Source organism: Bombyx mori, chromosome 14 (genome assembly GCF_030269925.1).
Source record: "Bombyx mori chromosome 14, ASM3026992v2".
NCBI classification, from domain to species: Eukaryota; Metazoa; Arthropoda; class Insecta; order Lepidoptera; family Bombycidae; genus Bombyx; species Bombyx mori.
The window spans coordinates 4,015,039-4,040,595 of NC_085120.1; the positions used below are offsets into that span (position 1 = coordinate 4,015,039).

Consider the following 25,557-nt stretch of genomic DNA (forward strand, 5'->3'; position numbering starts at 1 on the left):
ATTTTTTACAATACGTGTCGAAAAACTACGAGTATAAATTACTAATTGACCAATCTCATATAAAGCCAGCGACAGTCTACCGGCCATAACGACGGTCATATGCTGAATAATAGGAATCTTAATTTTTTTTTACAGTTTTTATAAAATCACAATCATTCGGGTTTAATTTTTTTTTTGCCTGCTTATTCTGGTAGCCTCGAGGGATTATACCAGCTCATCGTACGTCTAGACGTGCTCACGGAGCACAGCCAAGCGAATTCGCTAACACTAGCTTGCTAGCTAAAAAAAAATTGTATTGTTGTAAATTACATTTGTGAAAAATATTCACTGTATCTATTTAAATGTAACTGTCCCAAAAACGAAATCGGTTTCTCGTTACCCTATGTAATTTGAAGTCACGAAATTGCCGAAAACTTAAACAAGCACACAATCCTTGAATTTATAGATGACACACGTATGTATGTACATATGTATGTATCCAGTATTATTAGTGAAACAACGTGTTCGACGTTAAATGATGGACTGAGTATTACATATTTAATTTTATATATTCATCCTAGGTGGCAGCTCTAGGCACTATTGTAGATATCTTACAACAATATCTATTCTAGATATCATACAAAAATATATCATTTAAATATACTACAATAATATTATTTTCCACTTCGCTTTAAAAATTGCTATTCTTTTTTTTTCCTATATTTGTGGACGAGCTCACAGCCCATCTGGTGTTAAGTGGTTACTGGAACGTAAATGCGCCACTCACCTTGAGATACAAGTTCTAAGGTCTCAGAATAGTTACAAAAAAAAAAAAAAAAAACAATCGCGCGTTACGTATCGCACGTTGTCGGAATTTTGATCTACGCTGCGGTAACCAAGAAAAATGTATAAAATTTCAATCGAATCAAACTAGACGCACAGAACACGAACAAACCAATCTACAAATATTTAAGATCGATATGTAAGATAAATCAAAACTATTTAAGGTATTTGGCTATTTAAGCAAGCTTCGCGATAGCTTTTTTATTAGGGAACTTTAATTATTCGACGCATAAGCTTTGTTGGTTCGAGTATTGTTAGGACGTGCATAATTAGAAATAGTTTAGCCTATATATTTTATAATTTTAAATTAACATTATACCTTGACAGCGTAACTAAGACAATCATAGAGAAGTTGCTCACAGAACTTTACCTTATTAAGAAGTATAAAAAATTCTAAGTAAATCATTGCCCCCTTGTATATAAATAGTTCTCTCAAACTACATTCTGAGTCAAAAACAAGTCGAAAATTGAAGCTCATACAAAAAAAATGTTTATAAAGTGACATTGTCATTGATATTTGAATTGCATAAATTTGTTAACATGTAACAATCGCGTACTTAACAGATTACTCGACACAAAAAAGTGTTAAATCTGTAGTGTTTAAATAAAATCATCACATTCAAACATTGACACTAAACTGTCATAAACGAGATAAGCTTTATTGCGGATGCCGCATCGTCTTTCTTCATTAGAAAATAACATCATATATCAATAACTTTATGATTCCATAAATTTACAATTACCTACACGCTAGTGGTGTATTGTTACAATCTGATAATATGCGGTCCCATTCATCCGGAGCTAGTGCTAATATACCAAGACCTCATGTGACCCAATAGTGGTATTCCTTGCCTTGTTTAATAACTGAATTCTGTTACAATTCATAGTCTAATTGGTCTGTCACTGACATTACTAAGTTGAGCTGGAGTTAGCTAAGGTTCGGACGTTTTTTGTAACCCTCTTACTCTGCCCGGATTTTGACCCTGGACGGAGATCGGATATCGGGTGCAAAGGGAGTTGTTTGGTGAATAAATTCTTAAGATCATCAGACACGCGATCCGGTCCCGATATCTCAAGACCCGCATACTCCGTGCGCTCTTTGGGCGGAGAAACCTTATGTATGAGGTTTGGTCAGAGCTCCCGAAAAGTTTTAGTCTTATTTTATGACACTTTTATTAGCTTGACCTGTAGCTGTCCACTATAACGGACATGACGTCAGCTGCCATGCCCTGCCAACAGCCAAAGTCAACGAGGGGGGATAGTGTTAATAAAAAAAGCCATGCCAACCATTTCTACCCACTTTTTCTCACAAATAAAAGAACTTGTCGTTACGCTGCTGGTTTTTCTGTCGCATCATTTACAACACTACCCAAAGGAATATTCCTAATATAAGCAATTTTCATAAACTTCAAGACTTTAAAATCTATCTGCACATGTATGTCATATCAAGGAGCGAAGACAACATTAGAATTGTATTACTTTTGCCAAATATCCTGACCAGAATCAGAAAAAAAAACAAAGATTAACTTACTTTCAATTCGGATTGCTGTCAAAGAACCATATTTTAACATGTAGGTCATCGGTGCCCTACGCGGCGCTTTGAAGTAATTATGTCGATTTCTATTACTAAGCCTCTGGATTGCCTAACTTTACCTTCTTTCGTTTTTAATGTTTGATTTCGACTTTTAGGTTTCTCAGAAATTGATTCATTCCCAGTATATCCGAATTTCAGTCTACCAGAGTCTACTAGATATTCCGGCGCCTTAATAAGAAGATAGAAGAGAGAAACCGACATAATAACTTCAGTAAAGGGCTAATTAAGTCGATCATAAAGCTGTAGGCCAAATCAAATTATAGTCTTCATATTTATTTGCGCTCTGGCTAGTGCAATAAAGAAAGCGAGAAGAACATGATTAATTTTAATACATTTACGTGTAATGTGTCACAATTAAAAGCAATAAATAACATGAGCAACAGATAACGCTAGTTCTTCAACAAAAGAAACAAGTGCTAAAAGAATCGATGAGCACCTATCCAAATCTCGTAAACCGTTCAAATGTAATACATACATTAAACAATAAATATATTATATTTTAAAACTAAAACTTGCTGTTGCTCTCAGGCAAAGAAGCAGTAAAACTCGCGTCCTAATAGAGCTATCTATCAGTGCAGTTGGAAAATGGAGTCACCGATTAGTTATTATATAAGGTCACTGGACCGTTCCTTATTTATGTAATCGGGTCAGAATATGCACATAAAGATTATTTGCCGGTGTGAACATGTCACGAGACGAAATTAAATTTACTTACAGTTCCCCATTAGTGCAATAGACATTAAGCATTCCATATGATCCTGTATTCATCTCTATATTAGTCACACGTTTGGCAAAAACTTTTTTCTTACATTAAACTATATAAAAGTTTCACAACACATCACCAAGTCCCAGTATACTATTAGGATTGTACGATCAAATAACGAACGAAGCCTTCAAATTCATTTAAAAAGTTATTGATGACATAATCGCGTCAGACACTGGATGCGGTCGCACAATAGCCGTCCGCGAACCGACTGCCGAATGAACAAGCAAACGATACTACATTTTGATAAGACAAGCACGAAGACGAGACAGTTATCAACCACTTTATTAATCTGCATCAATTTATTCACGGAGACAATTGGTCAGGCGTTCTCATTTACGATTTGTGTAGAGTAAATCGGGTCGATGTTTGTCGGGTCGATGGTCGATGTACCAACCATTTCATTGAATTGTGTTCAACATCGTAAGGACTACGATGGTTTTTCCCAATGTCAAATTTATTTTATTATTATGATATGACACATTCGCATAAATATTTTTCGCATTTAATGCTTGGAAATTCGGTTTTATTCGTCCTCGTTAGTTTGTAATCTTGCTTCATAGCCCTGCCATGTAGGTCACGCGTGCCCTACACGGCACACTGAAGTTATTATGTCGATTTCTATTGCTAAGGCGACGAAATATCTAGTAGACTTTGGGAAAGATGAATGCTAAGATACTGAGAATGAATCTATTTTTAAGAGACCTAAAAGACTAAAACATTAGAAACAAAAGAAAGCAAAGTTAGGAAATCCAAATGCTTAGTAACCGAAATCACCATAATTACTTCATGTGCGCCGCGTAGGGCACCGGTGACCTACGTGGCGGTCAAATGATTAAGGATGATTTCGTTCATGAGGTCGAAAAATGGCAAGATTACATCTTTTCAAACAAGAGCAAAACAATGTCCTGATGCTTTACCAGTTTAAAAAATACGCCTGAATGCAACGGTTTTAAACTATTGCATAGCTTTTGTCACGGGCTTTGTGCGCGGCGACCGAATCAAGAAATTCCGTAACGAAAATAAAACCTAACGCCCCCACTCCGCCTACCATGTAGCTCACGTTCAACACATTCACACTTTGCCCTTGTGCAGTGTTTGTGAATAAGCGCGCGGCGTGACATCGCACTGCATGCACATCATGAAAAGTCTGCCCATCTCTCTCTCACGTGGTCTAGCTTATGAGTGTGAAGGGAACAGCTAATGTTTTGCTTTTGATAATGTTTATAAATATAGCGTGGTCTTATTTTATTATTGTCTAATTATAATTGCATAAGTTGATAAAAAATGCTATGCAATAGCTTTACCGCGGCAGTCACCGAGTGTCACACGTGTTTTTTTTATTCTTTTTTTTACCCATATAATGGTAAGATATACATACGTATTTACAGAGGAGGTTGGAATGTAACATCGGAAAGGGTTGCTTCGATAAAAAAAAAACTACTGATAAGAGCACAAGTACAACATTGTTAAGTTTTAAGTCTGTGTTTTGCAAACGTTCCGTATTTATCGTTCTTGTCATGTTTCGTAATCAGATAAATAAATGATTTATCGTTCGGATTTGTATTATTACACCTATGTACGTGTGTCATTATGGCACCTTGTGGAAGGACATCTCGGAGTGCTGTTACAAGAAAACTGTGACGTCTTCAATATTACTTACTACAAAGTTTGAGTCATTCTATACATCAGCCGAACAAGTTTGTATGGTTTATTTAAGTATTGCATTGTGACGTTTTAGAGACTTTAGATTTGATTTAAATGGGCATTATTACATTTGTTACCGATTTTAAAGAATACTACGATTTGATATGAAATGTATGTAGATACTTTTTTTTTAACAAAGACGAGGTTTTTACTGGTGGTAGGACCTCTTGCGAGTCCGCGCGGGTAGGTAGGTACCACCACCCTGCCTATTTCTGCCGTGAAGCAGTAATGCGTTTCGGTTTGAAGGGTGGGGTAGCCGTTGTAACTATACTGAGACCTTAGAACTTATATCTCAAGGTGGGTGGCGCATTTACGTTGTAGATGTCCATGGGCTCCAGTAACCACTTAACAACAGGTGGGCTGTGAGCTCGTCCACCCATCCAAACCATAAAAAAAAAAATATTACTAAAAGTTTAAGCCTTCCGAAATTACTATGTAAACCCAATCAATTAAGTATACAGAGAAACTGCCTTACGTAGAATAACGATAAAGGACAATAATTTAAAATTAATTTTATAAAACTTAGATTGGAAATTACGTGCCGAGTACCTTGCCTGTACTTACAATTGACGTGTTTGCACTTCACAAAGGTTTTTTGTTGAAGTGCCTATTACCAAGTAAGTAAGATGTACGAAGTACATAAATAAATAGTATAGCTATAGTCACAGCAAAGCGTTCCAAAGATACAGAACAAATACTTGTTCCAAATTATAATATTTTCTTGAAACTGAACTATCGAACTAAAATATAGTAAGTAGCGCAATATTAACAAAATTGTTCCCCTAAAAAGACAAAAAGTATCGTATGGTAACCCCATTCCTTTTACTAAACGACTATAGTTTAACCAACATACAAAATTGATTCTTAAGTTTTAAGCAATACAGTCCTATTTTAATTTTAATGCTAGTTAAACAAGTGCATCACCACTTTACTCAAAACCAAACTACAAAGTTCACGAAATAAGGCTCAACTTCGCTAAAAAATCAGGAAAGAAAAAATTAAGTTATCAAGTCAAAAAAAATGTAATTCAATAGTTATACTGTGGTCGGTTTTTTGTTCCCTTGTCATCCCATATGTTTAACTCTGGAGGCGGTTTAAAAAAAATAAAAGATAAGCCAAATTCGTGTTTCCTTACAAAGTTTATTTGTAAAAGAACTTTTTGTGTCGGGTCGAGAACACGAGATATGATCGTTTAAAATTCAAAATTAGTTTTACTGTTATTTAATCTGCTGTTATGTTAGTAGAGGGTATTAAATAACCCTCTTCGATTCCACACTCTACGATGCTCTCAGAGTCCCCGAAGATAAGACCAGATGGCACAGCATTGTGAGGACAAATCTCATGGTTGGAAGTGGTCGTGACACTCAAATGAATGATGAAGGAGAGATGTTAGTAGTAAAGGGTATCTATCTGTCTATCCTAGCCTATCTGTTTCTTTTTAAAATCTCCCTATGTTATAAATTCTTAGAGGTTTTTGGGAAATTTTTGATTTTTGCAAATTTAAATAGTTCATCATACTGATATGTCGGTTTCACTGTCATGTCTCCATCTATCGGCTATCTACACATCTATGTGAATAATGAAACTACATTAGTCTGATGGCGCTGATAAATCTTTTGCAACAATAGATCTGTACTTATTAATTGCATAGACGAATGAACAAACTCACGGCCCATAGTGTATTAAGGGGTTATCAGATCTCATAGAAGTCGTCGTGGCATAAAGGATAAGACGTCCGGTGCATTCGTATCGAGCGATGCACCGGTGTTCGAATACCGCTGGCGGGTACCAATTTTTCTAATGAAATACGTACTCAACAAATGTTCACGATTGACTTCCACGGTGAAGGAATAACATCGTGCAATAAAAATCAAACCCGCAAAATTATAATTTGCGTAATTACTGTTGGTAGGACCTCTTGTGAGTCCGCACGGGTAGGTGCCACCGCCCCGCCTATTTCTGCCGTGAAGCAGTAATGCGTTTCGGTTTGAAGGGTGGGGCAGCCGTTGTGACTATACTCAGACCTTAGAACTATATCTCAAGGTGTGTGGCGCATTTACGTTGTAGATGTCTATGGGCTCCAGTAACCACTTAACACCAGGTGGGCTGTGAGCTCATCCACACATCTAAGCAATAAAAAAAAATATAAAAAAAAGATCTTAGAACTTATATCTCAGTATAGTTACAACGGCTGCCCCACCCTTCAAACCGAAACGCATTACTGCTTCACGGCAGAAATAGGCAGGGCGGTGGTACCTACCCGCGCGGACTCACAAGAGGTCCTACCACCAGTAAAAATGTATGTCAGTCTCTGGTACCAATAACACAGGGAATCCTAATTTAGGACCGGATGAGCGTGCGTGATTTGTTCCCATTTATTTATTTATAGAATATTTAAACAAGGAGCGGGTAATGTACAACAATTAATCAAACGTCGTGCTTCACCTAACATCTGAATGCCCTACACTTTCCATTGCGTGTTTTACTAAACAAGATTTTAATGCAGTTTCAGAGCAATCCATTGATTTAGGAATCCAGTAGGACACCCTTTACAAAATTTCACATTACGTCACACTTTAGGTCGCGAAATCGCGCAAATGCCTCAATATGGATAATGATGATTCAAACCAAACCGAAAATGTAGAGGAAAAATGAATTCCTGAAATATCATGAGCAATGTTGAATGAAGTTAAAGATAAAAGTAATTAGAGCTGCAGTATTCTGAATGACTGATAAAACTATCAGTATTTGGTAGCCGCCATGTGGGAACATTATCTTATTACTTTTATTGTCGTTCGCGAATTGTATTTTGATCAAAGCAAGATTATTGACTTTCAATTTCTTATTTGACATCTATAAATTCATGTGCTGTTCAGTGCCATTCGATAACATCAACAACAGTTTGAATGACGATATTATGGAAGTTCTCTACCAAAATTAGTAATCGGATAATCCGTTTACTAGTGATATTCTGAGCTTGCTAGATTAACAGCCTCCTACTTATTTTTACCACAAATGATACCAATATTTTGGGAATAAGACATCAATACTTTAAGCATGGAATAATCGTACAAAAAAATTGAGTCGTGGGCATTATTGCATATATGAGTTGGTGGATTATTATAATCCATTTCGATCTACGGTGGGTCATGAAGTAGTTTACGTAATTAGAACAAATACATGCATCAAAATATTTATATAATAGCTTCCAGGCAAAATCTCTTGACAATTCAATTTCGTGCCGAAATAAATCGTTTCATATATCAGAACTGTCACCAAACAGTCTAGATAAATAAATCAAGGAAATACTGAGTCAGGCCACGTGCGAATGACTAAACAGTTACTCATGTGTTAACGTTCGCTAACGCTCGATAAAAACCTTCGAGTTTTTTGTATAGGAATTCGACCTTGATTAGTAGACGTAAGCGAATAAGTACATTTTATTCGTGTATTGAGATATTTTTTTATTTAAATAAAACATTTTGAACTTGACATTCCGACTAGTCCCTGGCCGTAATGAGAATTAATAATAATAGTTTAAAAAACTAACAAAATACGCTTTGATAGAAAATCCAACCAAAGCATAGAAAACAAATTTTAATAAATTTGTATCAGTAGTTATAAATATTTTATGAACAGATATTAGTAGAATGAGGGTTATTTTGATATCCTGAAAAGCACCCCACGCTTTTTTACAATAAAATCATTTTTTCTGACACTATTTTTAATACAAATTTATTTTAATTTTATATTTTTTAGTTGTATTTTCTATAAAAGCGTATTTTGTTAGTTTTTTAAAACTATTATTAATTTTTCAATTTTTAGTTGAATTTAAATTTTTCCAAATTCTTTTTTCAATATTTTTTTTAATTTGAATTGTCATCGATCCTTAATAAGTATACCAAATTTCGACTTAATCCGACGTTTTGAAGGGGGTCAAAATCATGTTCAAAGATTCCGTTACATACCTACTAACATATATACGTATGAAGCTAATAAAAGCGTATTAGCCTGGTATCCTTATATCGAGTAAAGCAATTATTCCGGGGTCGAAATTCTGCAGCAGGTACCAAATGTTCCAAGTAAACACATACCTATCACATATCCATTGGAACAGAGTCTTGTTTTAGAATTAGAACCCGCAAAATTAATAAATTCACGTATTGAACTTGTGGCTTGGTGGTAGTGTGAGCTGTAGCAAGTAAGCACCAACATTCTGTATACATCTATCTACCTTGAAGCAATTATATGTTCTATGTTGAGTGATAGGTCAACTGTCATATAATATACAATTTAAATTCGGTGTTTATGCTTTAAGGTCGGTGTTGACATTCACAAGTGCATTGGCTCCAACACCACTCAAAAACAGGTGGTCTTAGAGTTTGTCTGTCAATCTAAAGAAAAAATATTATTTATTATATGAGACAATTCAAAATAGGTAGATCGTTACGCAAAATACAATTTTTTAATGGCTGATTTCCCTAAAATTTGAAGCTTTTGAAAATTATTTTCGCGCATTAGAAATTAAAGGTATATGTGACCATAATTATAGTGATATAATGGGCGATGGCAAGACTTGACGATCAATTTATTGGAAGCCTTAAATGGTGGACAAAGGAGTTCGATGACATTGCTAGATTACGAGTCCATTGTTTAGGACGACACGATAATAATAATCCGAGAAACATGAACGTTGACATGACCGATCAACGTCGTGATTATATGAAATACTATAATACAAGTCGACGTCTTAATTGTATACATATATCAGCGCAACATTACTATTTAGTTAGCTAACATAAGTTAAAGTTAACTGTTTCCTTAAAGTTAATATTGTTGGTTACCTATTATAAGTACAACGCGTGTAAACAATTTAAGAAGAAAACAATTAAACAAAATTAAGCTATCGTCACTTTTTTACTATAAATACGAGTAACTATTGTCGCAAATTACAAGTCCACCCTCCCATTACAAGAAGTTCGTTCTACCATCACTATCTAGCCAGCACATATAGAACCATATCAGCAAGCTCATCACCCCTGCCTTATTCGAGTTTTACAAGCCTGGCAGAGGTAGATTCCTCGAGGCCCGTCCCGCGCTCCCGTAAGGGAACGCGACGACCCGATAGCTCGCACATTACATTGCGACTCGAGCAGCCGAACGAGGCGGAGCTCTCTGTTATTATTGTTGTACACTCGAAATTCAATAAACGGAATTCAATTGAAAAGTGGGTCTTATTAACTGTCACTATGGAAGACAATGACAACAACGATCAGAATGACTTCACCGGACACTCCGTCATGTATACTAATAACCGAAACCGCTCGAAATATCGACCCCCCGGGTCCCTATACTGGCGGAAAGCTGCAGGGATACTCCTTGAAATCGCAGCGCTATGGCAAAAGGGTCCTTCTTTGTAGTGGACGCACAAACCTGTGTCTTCGATGAGTTGAATTGAACAGAATTCAGTTCACCCCACTTGGAGACCCGCCCCAGAGAGCTCTCCACTACAGACACAAGTTTTGATCGCTTCTCTTGTACCACGCTCATTGGCGTGCTGGTGTCATAACTTCATCAAACTGCATTAACCACGCTATTTTCAAACAATTTCGGACGTCATTTCTAACTTTTGGCATTGTACATTGGAAACTCACCACAATGTCGTTGCACCGGCTCTACACCTGCTGACCTTGCCACAAACACCCGCCATTGAACTACTTAACTATATATTTTATTTATACGTGTATGCCTGATTAGTAAGCGAAAAACTTGATTTTTCTTACGAAGGACTGAGAGCTTCAGGTGAGCGAATTTGTGAGTGTCTTTCGCGGTGAGATAATCATGTACTTAAATACAAAATTAAAACAAAAGGTTTAGATAGATTTTAAAAGTACCGAATAGTTCATGGAATGGATTTGGGAGCAATATTTTTTTTTTATTGCTTAGATAGGTGGACGAGCTCAAAGTCCACCTGGTGTTAAGTGGTTACTGGAGTCCATAGACATCTACAATGTAAATGCGCCACCCACCTTGAGATATAAGTTCGAAGGTCTCAGTATAGTTACAACGGCTGCCCCACCCTTCAAACCGAAACGCATTACTGCTTCACGGCAGAAATAGACAGGGATGTGGTACCTAACCGTGCGGACTCACAAGAGGTCCACCATATGAGACTCTTTCACCTGTTTATAAAATTTCCTCCCCTCCCCAAATTTCCTTTCCTCTTCCACGCCCGGACGGGTAGGTGGACTCACGAGCTCAACCTGAGAGAATTTGCTAACAATAGCCCTAGAAAGAGCAGTTGACCGCGCGACCCACTGGGAAGATCCAGCGGGAAACTCAGTGGGCAACGCGACCATGATGACATTTTCACATTTAAGTGAGGTTTAAATATCAAAACCTACTCAAACGCTCATGTCCCGCATTCGGCATTCAGTTTCTCATGACAGCCACGCGAATTTATCTTAAGGTAAACAAACATGAAATTTTTGCATGTTTGCCTCCGTCTCTGTGTCTTCCTAAGCCTAATACACTTGTGAAGAAACTTGGTACGGTTGTGGCACTACGAATGGGATTTCTCAGGTAACATGCGCGTCCTCTCGGCGCGGGTACCTCATAGACGATTCGGTCTCGGCCTATAAAAAAACTTTTGTTTAGTACCGTCGGCGTTCGACAGGTGGCGCTCGTATGTTCTCAATAAATGGCTGTATTTCGTACATTCAATTACCCACAAAAAAAACCCATAGACAGAGCCCACTGAGTTTCTCGCCGGATCTTCTCAGTGGGTCGCGTTTCCGATCCGGTGGTAGATTCTGCGCAGCACTGCTCTTGCTAGGGCCAGAGTTAGCAAAACTCCCGGTTTGAGCCCCGAGAGCTCACCTACACGCTAGGGTAAAGCTGAAATAGTCTCTCAAGGCTATCAGCATAGCTAGAAATAATTTGCACATTCAAGACTAGTCACACTGAAGCGCGGCCGTATTTCACTTGTGTACACAAAGCAGTACACTATTTTGTAATAAATAATCGTGACAATAAAAAAATAAATACACCAGGTGCACACGATCTTCGTAAAATGAAAGGGCGACATTTTTTTTGCTCTCTAGTTGAATTGACATTGAGCGTAATACGTTAACTTTTGTTCGAAAATCTTTTGTAAGGAATTTCAATTTTGTTGACAATAAGTTTTTTTAAAGATTATTCAAAATTTGAAAAGAATATCAGCAAAGCAAGCGTAAAACTCCTTCTTATACTCCTAGTATTATCGCAATTTTACTATAAGTAGCGGCTACTCGGTTAGCGAATTTTAATACCATTAGCAGAATCTACGAACTAAATTTCACTTGTGTAGAGAATCAGACCAAATTTTATAACTATCAACCACGAGAAATCATTTACCTAATGCAGTCATTTGGCTTACGTTTTTTAAATATGTTTCAGAGAGAGAGATTATACTTTATTATTGCACAACAAAGTTTAATTAACTTTATAATAACTATACAGGTAATTTGTACAATAGGCAGTCTTAGCATTAAAAGCGATCTCTTTCAGACAACCATTGCCATCTAGAGAAATTCTGAAAACTAAACAGAAGGTATATGGCAGTATATTAACAATGTTAAGAGAGACCTATTAAAACAAACGAATTTAAATCGAACAAATATGTTTAAAAAATTTTACTGATGTTAGGACCTCTTGTGAGTCCGCACGGGTATTCCTCCTATTTCTCGACGTGAAGCAGTAATGCGTTTCGGTTTGAAGGGCGGGGCAGCCGTTGTAACTATACTGAGACCTCAGAACTTATATCTCAAGGTGGGTGGCGCATTTACGTTGTAGATATCTATGGGCTCCAGTAACCACTTAAAACCAGGTGGGCTGTGAGCTCGTCCACCCAACACAGCAATAAAAAAATCCATAGTTTATGTTGAATAAAACAACGATTATTATTTTTATTATGCATTTCCAAACAGCAAAGTCTTGGTGTCACATCAAAGTGACCCACATTCAAAAAGTGCTAACTAAGGTTGGTTACTAGTAATTGACACATATGAAGGGATTTCACATGCATGTCATAATCATTGTGGACTTTGTAAGCACATAAATAGTGTAATAAAAATGTTACGTAGTGCAATAAAATTGGAACCAAAATGTGTGTATTGTGAGTTCGCCCAAGTTTGTACCCTCATTCTGCCACGAGACAGTCGGCAGTCACGTCACATTTACGTTGTAGATGTCTATGGGCTCCAGTAACCACTTAACACCAGGTGGGCTGTGAGCTCGTCCACCCACATAAGCAATGAAAAATAAAAAAATATGCAAACTTATATTCAAAATGCCGTTAGTGCAATTGATAGCTACCACTATAGTACTTTTAAGTGTGTACCCCCCTTTCCAGATTTTGCCTATTTTACTTTTAAATTCTATCAAAAATTTATAAAAAGCCTAGTTATTTTATCAGTAACAAATGAAACACATTTCGGAATCCGAATGCGAACTTAATGGGAAGGTAAAGAGTGCGCCGCTAAATTTAAACTAAACACGGATCACTAAACGAAAAAGTCCGTTTTTGGTTAACAATAACGAAACATTAACGTTCTTGCTGCAATAAACACTGATTTTGATGTCGCTTTAAATGGTCAAGAAAAGATTTATTAAAGTCTTTTGAAGACTGAAGTCACTAAATGGTAGGTCACTGTTTTGTTCAAATTATTAGAACTAGAGGTCCAGCAGTAGTCGAAATTCGACTATAATTAATTGGAATTGTAAGTTTGTACACTATTATGATTGTATTTTATACTTCTATAATCACAAATTTCGCCAAGGCCACACTATAAAAATTTATAATAAAGACAAACAATATTTAATCTATTCTCAATTTGACCACAGACGTCAAGAACAAAAGTTTGACAATAAATAGTATGCATGCGTGTGTGCGTCAAATACATGGTATGTAGTGTGTGTAATGTTTTCTTTATTGATATAATGTATTTTTTATGCATTATGTTAAAAAAATATCAGCATTGTGCACTTCTTCTCCATATTCTCTATAAGTGTGGAAAATTTCATACTCCACCGTCCTCGCAATTTTCGTAAAAAGGTATACAAAGTTTTTGCTACACGTATTAATATATAGATGTAAGTTTTATAGGCATTCAACGTTACCATTTTACTGAGGTTAAATTTTAAAATCGAAGTATCATTCTAGAAACACAATGGCCAATATTTAAACCTGTTTAAGTATTTAAAAGAACAAGGCCATCGTTCATATAATTGGTAAACTTTTACTATAATTATTTGTTCTATGCACGTTTAAAAAGATGAATCAGTAATTTCAATCCCGAAAACATTATAAGAAAGTATAATAATTATTTAGTATTCTGAATAATTGTAATTTAGAATGAAGTAACACTAATTTCAGAGTGTATCAAAGTTTTTTGTGTATCTGGATAACTAACGTACCTACATTAAGGTACATTTAAATTTAATCAATTTATGTAAATTAAACACATTCCTATCGTTTCAAATAAGTTATCATCGGTTAGATTTAATTATTATGTAATATCTACAGGGTGTGATTGTAACATTAACAAAATTTACGACCGCATTGATTTTGATAAGGTTTTATAGAAAATCATTCGAGCCATTGCCGTGCTACACGTAATCTTCAATATACCGTCCATCTTAAAAAAATTATAACTCTTTTTCAATACCTATGTTTAACGAACCTTTTGGCGGGAACGCGAGGAGTGAAGTTGTGTTATCTGTTTTATTTTGTTTATTTAGTGTTTCTTCGGGTTTAAATGTGTAATAACTGTGGTTAATTAACTGTTTAGTATCTGTGAAAGTGCACAAATATGAGAAAATGAAACAAAGCCGCTGAACGTAACTTCTTGGGATCCTCCAAAAAGTCAACTAAAAAAGTCTTAGTAAATGACCATCATTTAGTGAGATTAGATGTCATCCTACATCATCTCATCTCATTTTATTTAATTTCATGCCAATTACCATTGCCAAATGCAATTTAGCGGTAGGCAGCGGCTTGGCTCTGCCCCTGGAATTGCTGAAGTCCATGGGCGACGGTAACCACTCACCATCAGGTGGGCCGTATGCTCGTCTGCCTACAAGGGCAATAAAAAAAATTGATTAAGTTTCCTTCGTTTTGTTATTATTCATCAACTATAAATAATTAAAACGGCGAATTCTAAAAATCTTATTGCTTGACGCTGGCTAATGCACAAACCGTGCCGGAGCCAAAAATAATAAAGAAGAAATATGTTTAACGCACCTAACAGTCATGCATCGAAAAAGTAGGCGAGTGAATGTTACCGGAAGGCATAGGGCCCGTGATTTCCTGGTCATTCAGCTATACACCGGTTACGGCCCTTTGTGCGTCCATTTAACGATTTATTAATACTTAAGCGATGTGTGAACGTTTGTATAGATACTTAGGAGGGAACACTGTCCATTTTATAGTGGGTATTAACAATCATTTCCGATAGTTTACTGCAATTACTGAGTGGAGATGATCGTATCAAAATTAATCATCTGATTATGATCTTTCATGTCCGACCGTAACACCATCACCTTCGGTACTCTTAGGCCTCTCAAGCACCAGTCACGTACGAAGAGTTCGACGAGCAAACTAACCCATAGACACAACCGGTGGTAGATCCGGTGGTAGATTCTGCAAAGCACTACTCTTGCTAGGGCCAGTGTTAGCAACACTCCGGTTTGAGCCCCCCGAGCTCACCTTCATGTTAGAGGGAAGCTGAAATAGCATCTCAAGGCTATCAGCATAGGTAGGATAAAAAAAAGTTAAATATCTCGTGGCCACACACTTTTTTGACGTTTGTTCGATTTCATAACTTTACGTATGCTACATGTTGCAACAAGGTCAGTGAACTAATTCTAAGGAAAGACTACTTACTGTTAATCAAAAATTGAACTTAAAAACTACGTCTTAAAAAATCATCTTCTGTTACTAAATTTGTATAGCTTGGAACTTAGTAAGTTACCTTTGTCATTCAATCATTTCAACGAGACAAAAATCACTAGGTTAAATTAATTTTTAAAACTATACAATTCCATTTCTGAGATTTTGACTTAAGCATATTTCTTGTATGTATGTATATATGTAGTAAGTACATTTTATAGAATTACTTCACATGCGAAACATTAAGTTCAATGAACGATATCGAGTTTGTTAAAGTTAACCTCGAACTGATTGATAGCTGATAATGCAAAATACTATCAAACCAATTCGTAAAAAATCAAAATGTGGATATGAGTGTTCTTGCGAAAATTTAACTTGTTGTTACATAATGCGCTACTTTGGCCACGTTGCCCGCAGAGGTGTAGACAACTTGGAACGTCTGATGGTCACTGGAAAAGTAGAAGGAAAACGTCCTAGAGGCCGGAGCCCCAAACGTTGGTCCGACCAGATCTCCGAGCAAACCAGCGGACCACTTAGCGCTGCACTACACCAGGCAACTGACCGGAACCGATAGAGACTGGCAGTCGACAAGCTGAAACGGAGTCACGATCCTCAGTAATGAGGGAGCGATGGAGAAGATGTTACAACAATGCGACTATACAAAAAAAATGTTATCTTAAATATTTTAAAAAAAGCTACTAAAGCTTTTTAATTAATTATATCCGGTTATTGTAATATTAGTAGGTCTGTTTGTATGTGTTATATGTATGCATTCACGAGTCGTTATTTTGATTGAGTTCAAATTTTGTACTTCTGGCGCTTTCAGAGAAAGTTTCTCGGTAAGTATCATCAATGCACGAAAGCTGACACTCGCAACTCCGCTCAACAAATGGTTGTATTTCATCAGTATAGAACCAGTCACGGCAGAGCGTGACCCAGACTGACTAGTTTTTCAATTTATCAATATCAAAATATTGCGAATTAGACAAAGCATTTATAGAATTTTTAAAATTTAACAATATTATCATTCGAATGGCTTTATGCAAAACTGTAACATTCAATTTACACATATGATCCTTCATGATAATCAGTTCCATAATCAATTCAAGTTTTGTTCTCTTAAAAAATGTAACAAACATCACCTCCCGTTGGTTGATAATGATCTTATTGTTCCACGGTTCGCGTGTAAGCAGGGACATCAAGAAATTTATGAGCGAACAGACAATACGGGTCTCGTGATACAGATTTTTACAAAACCCACCTCTACGCTTTCACAAAGAATTTTATAACTTACGTACAAGGGATAAGGTTTAAATATGCATTTGTATGGATAACAATGGTTCGAGCCTTCTGGTCAAATGTGGGGCTTAATAAAGTGTATTGTAATGTGGTTTAAGTTTTTCTGAGGACGACATTCACGCTGGTAGAGAAACAAATAATATATTTTCAAACAATGTTTCAGAAGGTATTACTGATTATCCTTTGTTCTCGATGTCCACAGTTTTTTTTCTCTACCTATTTTCCCTGGTAGCTTAAGAGCCTATTCCAGCTAACACAGATTAAGAACTTGTCTGCTTTTTATGACGCAAACCAATTTAGCGACGTTATTTAAAAGGTGTTTATTCTAGCATACGTTATTTATATACTGGTAGTTCAAACTCATGTCTTAAGGAGATCGGCAATATTCAAATTGCCTACACGCATACAGGACTAGAAGATAAACTGCTGAACATTAAAAAAAAACTTTAAAAAATATCGCTACGAATTTATTATATTTTGGTTATGTTTGGTTTAATACCGTCTTTTTTGCATCCGACAACAACTTTAAAGTGCATATACGGCTTCTTTATCGAATGACTTTAATTTTAAAGATATTATCTAACAGGACACTGACACTGACAAGTCATTGTTGTAGGTGCGGGGATAATTTAAAACGTATATCAACCGTTAATGTATATTCAACAGAATTTAGGACAAACAATAAACCTCATAATTTGGGACGTATGCTTTTATTATTTCACCTTTATCTTTTTTTCTTTCTATTTTAAGACTCAATCTTCTTTAGTATTGTGAAAGATTCACGTCATAAAACACACAAGCGCTCTCAAAATTCATATATCAATAAGGCAATTATTTTCTAACATCGATTTGATAAATCCATTGACTAATGATAATAATTACACGTTGTATCTTATGAAAAATGTAACATTGAACGCGAAAAATCAGTGTAATATAGAATTAAAGTTACCTATTCACACCATCACGAGAAATATTTGGTGTTCAAACAATAATCTCTATATATAAAAATGAATTGCTGTTCGTTAGTCTCGCTAAAACTCGAGAACGGCTGAACCGATTTGGCTTATTTTGGTCTTGAATTATTTGTGGAAGTCCAGAGAAGGTTTAGAAGGTAGGAAAATATGAAAATGCTCGGAATCAAATAAAAATAACAATTTTGTTTTTCCTTTGATGTGTCCCCCGTCGATCTTTTATTTATCGATTGAGGCACTATGAAGTCTGCCGGGTCAGATAGTATTACAATATAATTATCGAAATCGAAAGTAGAGACTATCTGCTCTACAAAAATATCCATAATTAATGAAAGATTAAATGAAAAACAAACAAAAACAATAACATACCCATTTGAGCCTCCGTCGGTACGTATTCCGGAATTTTTTAATTCGCACAAACACTTTTATAACACTAAACTTCACTATACATATTTGACGTACGTACAGCACTGGTCAGAATTCCTTGCAGCACATTTTAGGTTGATTTAAAAAAAAAAACAACGAAGCTAAAATACCTTTAAAAGAAAAGAAAACAAAAATTAGTAAAATCAAAGTATGTAAAGAAAGAAAAAGGGTTATTCTCCATTTATATACATAATTTGAATCGTATTTTCTTTTCATCCAAGCATGAATGTGAATATTCGGAAAATGAATATTTTATGACTTTCTCAAATTCCTAAATTCACATAAAGTAATAGTTTTTTTTTCTTCCAAGACAGTTAAGTCAGTGGCCTTCATCGCATACATAAAAATTACATATTATTATACATTCAGCACGTACTTGACTATTGTTTCACCGACTGAATATTAAATTCACTATGAAATAATTCCCGTATCCCATTGCTCTTATCCTTAAAGGGACAGAAATTTAGAAGAAAAAAAAAACATTACGTCGAGCAGAAGTTCACTGTTCGAGTATTGAACAAGTTCTAAATTTAAACCGGCCGTTAGCGAAGCGCCGCGGGAACTGGCGTTCTAAATATAAAAATTATTTAAAACAAAAATTCGATTTTTTTCTTCTTCTTTTCTGTCACGTTCAAGGTCGTAGTTTAGGATTTGTCCGTCAACGGAACGATTTTAAAACGACAACTTTATGGCCGTCATAAAGCAAAAAAAAGTTAATGTTTATTTTTTTTTAGGCGTAACATCTGCTTTTACGGTTTTCAGTTGACATCTGGAGTTGATCACGATTATTATTTTTCTATCGAAACGACAATGGAGCGTTTCTGAATTGATTTTAAAGATAATTAATGAACAGTGAGAATTTAGACATTAACATCGCACGACTGTTTAGTGCCAAAAGTATGCAAGAAATTTCCTGATTCGAGTTCTGATTCTAGTTTAACCTAATTTATAGTGAAAATTGTAAAATAGGATTTCTTTTGCTACGTTTTAAGCATGTTTATTTTATAAAGTAAAACAAGCCTTGGTTTTGGACCTTGTCACTAAAACATGTAGCGGAATTTATATCCTGCTATCAAACTGCCGCTTGCTATATTTTCAGTGCTAAATAATTATTCAGTCAGCGGTTAAATAGTAAGAATAAAGTAGGTACTATTTTACTTAAGATTAAAATATCTCGCAACATAGACAACAAAGGGAAAAACTTATTTCGAGTAATAATGAGGTCTCATTCATTAACCTATAAATAGACGGAGGACACACAACGCCGAGTATTGCGCCCTCCGTGAACGCTAAATATCCCTTATCCAGTTGACAGACAGACAAATTGGCTTTCTAAATCCTACCACAGACGGCACCAGCACAACTTGATCTTTTTGTACCGCAACGGTAGTAATTTCGAAGATCTGTCAACCCTGGTTAATTTTTTCTTAATACGGCCCAAAGAGATGAGACTTCGTTCACGTTGTTTTCAATAACGAATAGTTTACTAAATTTAAATTTTGAACTTCGTAATAAATTTGTATGCTTTACTTGAAGCGAACATGGTTGTATGCGAGCTATTTAGGACAAACGGACGTCTTTTTATATAATAATATTTATTTAGCGTTACTGATAACAAAGAACGGTCGGGACACTCGGGACATACTTTTTATTTATTTATTGCTTTGATGGTGGACGAGCTCACACCCCACCTGATGTTAAGTGGTTACTGGAGCCCATAGACATCTACAACGTAAATGCGCCACCCACCTTGAGATATAAGTTGTAAGGTCTCAGTATAGTTACAGTATACTACTCAAAAATACCTATAATAATGAATTATGATAGATAGTATTGCCCATGGACTATCTCAAAGTTGTCTTTGTGACAGTTTGCATTATAAATAAGGCGTGTCATGGAGGTCAGTTTCCGGAAACATTTTTTTGCTACTTGTTCACGTTGGCAACATTGGCGAAAAAGTTATAGTGATTAAATTAAAATATTTTTTTTATATTTTGTTCGATTTATAAAAATTAACATCATGCACTCACTCACTGTACAGTATGATTTTACATTAGTGAGTTGTAATTACAATAAAACGTAATACTATAATAACTAAATATATTTTTAAAAAGAATCAAATTTTAAAAAACCGTCTATAAATTTGATAAGCAGACGATTTAATGGCGGCTAAGTGGGCCGATTTATCCTTAATAATTTTGCAGCAAAACTAATAAAGGCAGCGATGGCAATCCGTGGTGAACATTTCAATAAATTTCCTTTCCATTACACGAAAGACTTGAATTATACTATAATTTTAAAATTTCATTCACGTTTGTAGTATAATATGATAAACAAAATATTAGGTCAAGTTTAACAAAAAATTATATGGCGCAGAGACCTGGACCATGAAGAAAGCCGATCGCGACCTAATTGAGGCATTTGAGATTTGGTGCTGGCGAAAGATGCTAGGAATTCCCTGGACAGCACATCGCACCAACGTGTCGATCCTCCAAGAACTCCAGATAAAGACGGAAAGGATCACGGCAGCTTGGAGAAGCTAATGGTGACTGGCAAGGTGAACGGAAGAAGACCACGAGGTAGAGGCCCGACACGTTGGACTGACCAGATCCGCACTACCCTCGACACCACAGTTCACGATGCTCTACACTCGGCGGTAGATAGAGGCAAATGGTGTGGAATGGTCCGTAATAAACTCCTGTTGCGAGGAGGTGGTCACGACCCTTAGTATTGAGGAAACCGAAGCAAGAAGAAAGGAGTTTTGAAAACTTCTACTCGTTCGTACTTCTTTTGTTATACTAGATTTTCCGAGCCAGTAGGTGAGCTCAGGGGAGCTCACGGGTGAAGTTTGTTAACACTAACTAACACACACTGGTGGTAGGACCTCTTGGGAGTCCGCACGGGTAGGTACCACCACCCCGCCTATATCCACCGTGAAGCAGTAATGCGTTTCGGTTCGAAGGGTGGGGTAGCCGTTGTAACTATACTGAGACCTTAGAACTTAATATCTCGAGGTGGGTGGTGCATTTACATTGTAGATGTCTATGGGCTTCAGTAACCACTTAACACCAGGTGGGCTGTGAGTCGTCAAATCATCGAAGCAATAAAAAAAAAAAAACAATAATAATAATAAAAAAAAAAAAAACACTAGCCCTAGCAAGAACAGTGTTTCGCAGAATTATCGGGTGATAATGCCTACCTCTATACGGTGAGTATCGACTATCAATTGTACTCGTTATCCTCATTGTGCTCCGATTAATAATTACATTCCGATTCAATTACGTAAGCGTGTTTAAAGCCTGAATAACATCCCTTTAATGTTGCCAGCCTTAAGAAGGCAAACGAGGCGGCTTTTAAACTAATCTCATGTTAAAATTTCATCTCGATTCAGATTTAAATGTATTCGACACAACGAACACGCCACGTATAGGGTCAAGTCGTGGAGCCGGTTCCGTTAGAGGTCCTTTTTAATTAAAACCGACAACGGTACTTAGGACTTCGTGAGTTTATTGACCTTATAAGGATTTTTCGACAACAGAGTATGTTTTAATGCGGCGACGAAAAGATTTTCGCCTAGAATCGTGTTTTATTTATTCGAATAGGTTCAATGATGTTCCAAGCACATAGAGACTATGTTATTTCTTCGACAAACAATCTTATATTTCTGTTACTAAGAGACTCTACTTGAAGTTAAATTAGCGATATATAGACATGTGAAAGCGTTCCAATGTCTACTAGCCTAATCTAAGTAAAACCAACTTTTTTTTGCGTAGATGGGTGGACGAGCTCACAGCCCACCTGATGTTAAGTGGTTACTGGAGCCCATGGACATCTACAACGTAAATGCCCACCTTGAGATATCAGTTCGAAGGTCTCAGTATAGTTACAACGGCTGCCCCGCCCTTCAAACCGAAACGCATTACTGCTTCACGGCATAAATAGGCAGGGTGGTGGTACCTACCCGCGCTTACTCTCAAGAGGTCCTACCACCAGTAAAACCAACTGTACTACCTACCTACCTACTGTACCAACTGTACTAGCAATACAATTTTCAAAATATATCTTTTTTTTGGGTGCAGGGATTGCTGGTACACGTAATTTTTTTTTAAATAGTTTTCAAACTTTATCAGTCTATGTTTTAATATTATCTATTTTTTTATATCGCATATCATCAAGAGCCATGCTCACGTTCCGCTAGACTCAACACGTTCAACATCGTTGCATCAATCGCGTGTCTGATATTAATTGGATTCACAAGCCTTTAAATAGAAAATACGCTTTTTTTTATTGTTAAAAAAAAAATTACTCTTCCATTTCTCAATGCCTTACCTATGCGCCCATCGTGTGTTTATGATCTGTAGTATACAAATTCAATACTTCATTGAAAACCACACAAAAATACACAAAAATAATAACTTCGCCAAAAAAAACGATAAAGACGAGATATATTGAATTTTATTATTTTTAATTAGGCACCTCATTTAGATTGGAGGGTCTATTCATAGCGTTAACTACATTCATAACTAAAGCAGACTATTCAATCTACACATCGACAGTTTTGTATTAAAACGCGTCCAATATTGATTAAATATACGCACAAAATATTCAACAAGTTGCATTCTTGTGGACACGTGGCGCCATGGCGCTTCCAGTACCGGCCGCGATGTCTGTTGTTACGTAATTGGCATTCTGACTATTTATAGAAATGTACGGCATTTTAATCGGAATACCTTTTGTGATAATAATTGCCATACTTGACGACAAGTATAAGATTAATTTAATATTAAGCAGGTTATATTATTGTATATTAAGTTCGCTTATGAGTTATGGCGCAATGAAAAGTTTCAATCATCACCAATGTCTCTGTATTCATAAATAAGTTGATATTCAGCCGTATCAAACTTGAATATTTTATTCTTACGTTTATTAACACACACATGAAAGAAAAAGTACACCTTTATGACCCTAATTACCGAATATCTTTTCCGAATGTCGCCTGGAAGACAAACACGGATCTTTTTCTCATTCCTTAGGTGTGGGGACGAGCTCACGATCCACCTGATGTAAAATGGTTACCGGAGTCTATACACATAGACAACGTCAACGCCGCAACCCACCTTCAGACACGAGTCAAATATAAATATTAATAGTGGCCCGCTCCGGCTCCGCTCGGGTCTTTAACAAAAATTTCAACAATATTTGACGTTGTTTTATTGTTTTAAATGAAAGAGCACTTATTGCGGCATAACTACAATAATTAGACATATGCGGTCGCGACACTTTTTGTAAATAATAATATGTTCTACAAAGTCGTAGTACATTATTTTATTGTATCATCAATAATTTTCGCAGGGCACGCGATGTAAAGAAAATGTTAGGTAATTTTTTTACACCTTGGGTTAAATTATTGGAGTTTTAGTAAGGATCGCTATTTTTTTTTCAAAAAAGATTATAACCTGTGTTACTCGGGAATAGTGTAGCTTCCAAACAGAGAAAGATTTTTTTAAATCAGTTCAGTAGTTTCGGAGCCTATTCAATACAAACAAACAAACAAATCTTTCCTCTTTATCATATTATTATTATAGTATAGATTTACATCAACTTCATTTAGCGAATACATCATTCATGCCATGGCTACAAAAACGGTATTCATTCGCGCGGCCATGAGGAAAATCTAACAAAGATTATAAGTTCACTCTTTATGACGTATGAATATATTATATGTATGTATAGGTTGCGGGGTAGACATTATTTCGTTGAACACCAAGTAAAACGAAGTCACCTTTGATTTCTAATTTAATCAACAATATGTTAACTTGACAATTCACTTTGACACTTGTCCAACTTTAACCAGTACGTACAACAGTCACTGAATCACACAACGTAACAACGATATAGTAAGTGCACCGGGCAAACGCAGTCGAACGAATGAATATTGCAAGGCACGTTCCGCCTTTTTATACTAGCCGGCGCAGCTGGCTTATGAGTCACTTCTGTTGCAGCTGTTGTTTACGAGTGGAACGACACGGCCGGCGCACCTGGCTTGTGTGAGTCACGCCTGTTGCACGTGATGTTTATTAGAAATATTGTTAACGCCGTCACGGCCATACTGACATGCGCTCGTCCTCGTGCGCCTTTTTATGGTTGGTCTGTAGACAATAAGCGTATTCGTTCATCCTGACTTTAACCAGTGCAACTTAAAATGTGGTCTATGATATTAACAATCTGGGTCGGTTCGGTTTCGCATAATTCGTCAGAAACCCTGATGTTATCCCTTCAGTTTTTAAACTGGACCGGATAATGCTAGACCGGATCGTAATCCCTGTAGCAAGTTATTGCGGCTAGTCCGGATAAACATCCCTATAGCCTTTCTTTTTTTTTTTTTTTTGCTAGTCCGGATTAATATCCCTTTAGCCAAGTCATTGGACCGGATAGACCCTGCAATGACTTACAATTCTCTTTTTTTTTTTCTTTTTTTTTTTTTTTTTTGCTAGTCCGGATTATCATCCCTTTAGCCAAGTCATTGGACCGGATAGACCCTTCAATGACTTCAATTCTCTTTTTTTTTTTTTTTTTTTTTTTTTTTTTTTTCTCTTTTTTTTTCTTCTTTTTTTTTTTTTACTCCCCTGGTAACCAGAACATTTAGATAGAGTTTCTTCAGAAATAGTGCGAGACCGATTTTATTTTTCTAGTTTTTCTACATTTCCAATACCAGAGGTGCCTGAGCTTACAGATATTGTATCACTACCCACTGACATAGTATCACTATTTGCGGACAGAGTGTTACTTCTATTATCAGTTACAGAGCAGTCATTATTGAGATCAGTTTCATGAACAAGATCAATTAACTCATCTGTGCACGCCGTCACGTCATCGTCACTATAATTTTCAGAAGCTTCTAGTAAGCCTGACGGGCCTCGAGGTACTTCGCGTAAGTTCTCATGGGAAAATTTGTACACTCTATTAGAACCATTTATATGTCTCAACTCATATCTATCGTTATCCAAAATTGCAGTAATCTTAAAGGGACCTTTATATTTTCGGT

General features: G+C 36.2%; 1 protein-coding gene across 6 annotated transcripts in view; it reads right to left on the reverse strand.

Moving 5' to 3' along the window:
* The window catches only part of LOC101743013 (ankyrin repeat and sterile alpha motif domain-containing protein 1B), a 181,218-nt gene that overhangs the window by 47,476 nt on the left and 108,185 nt on the right, over positions 1-25,557 (reverse strand). The window lies entirely within an intron of this gene.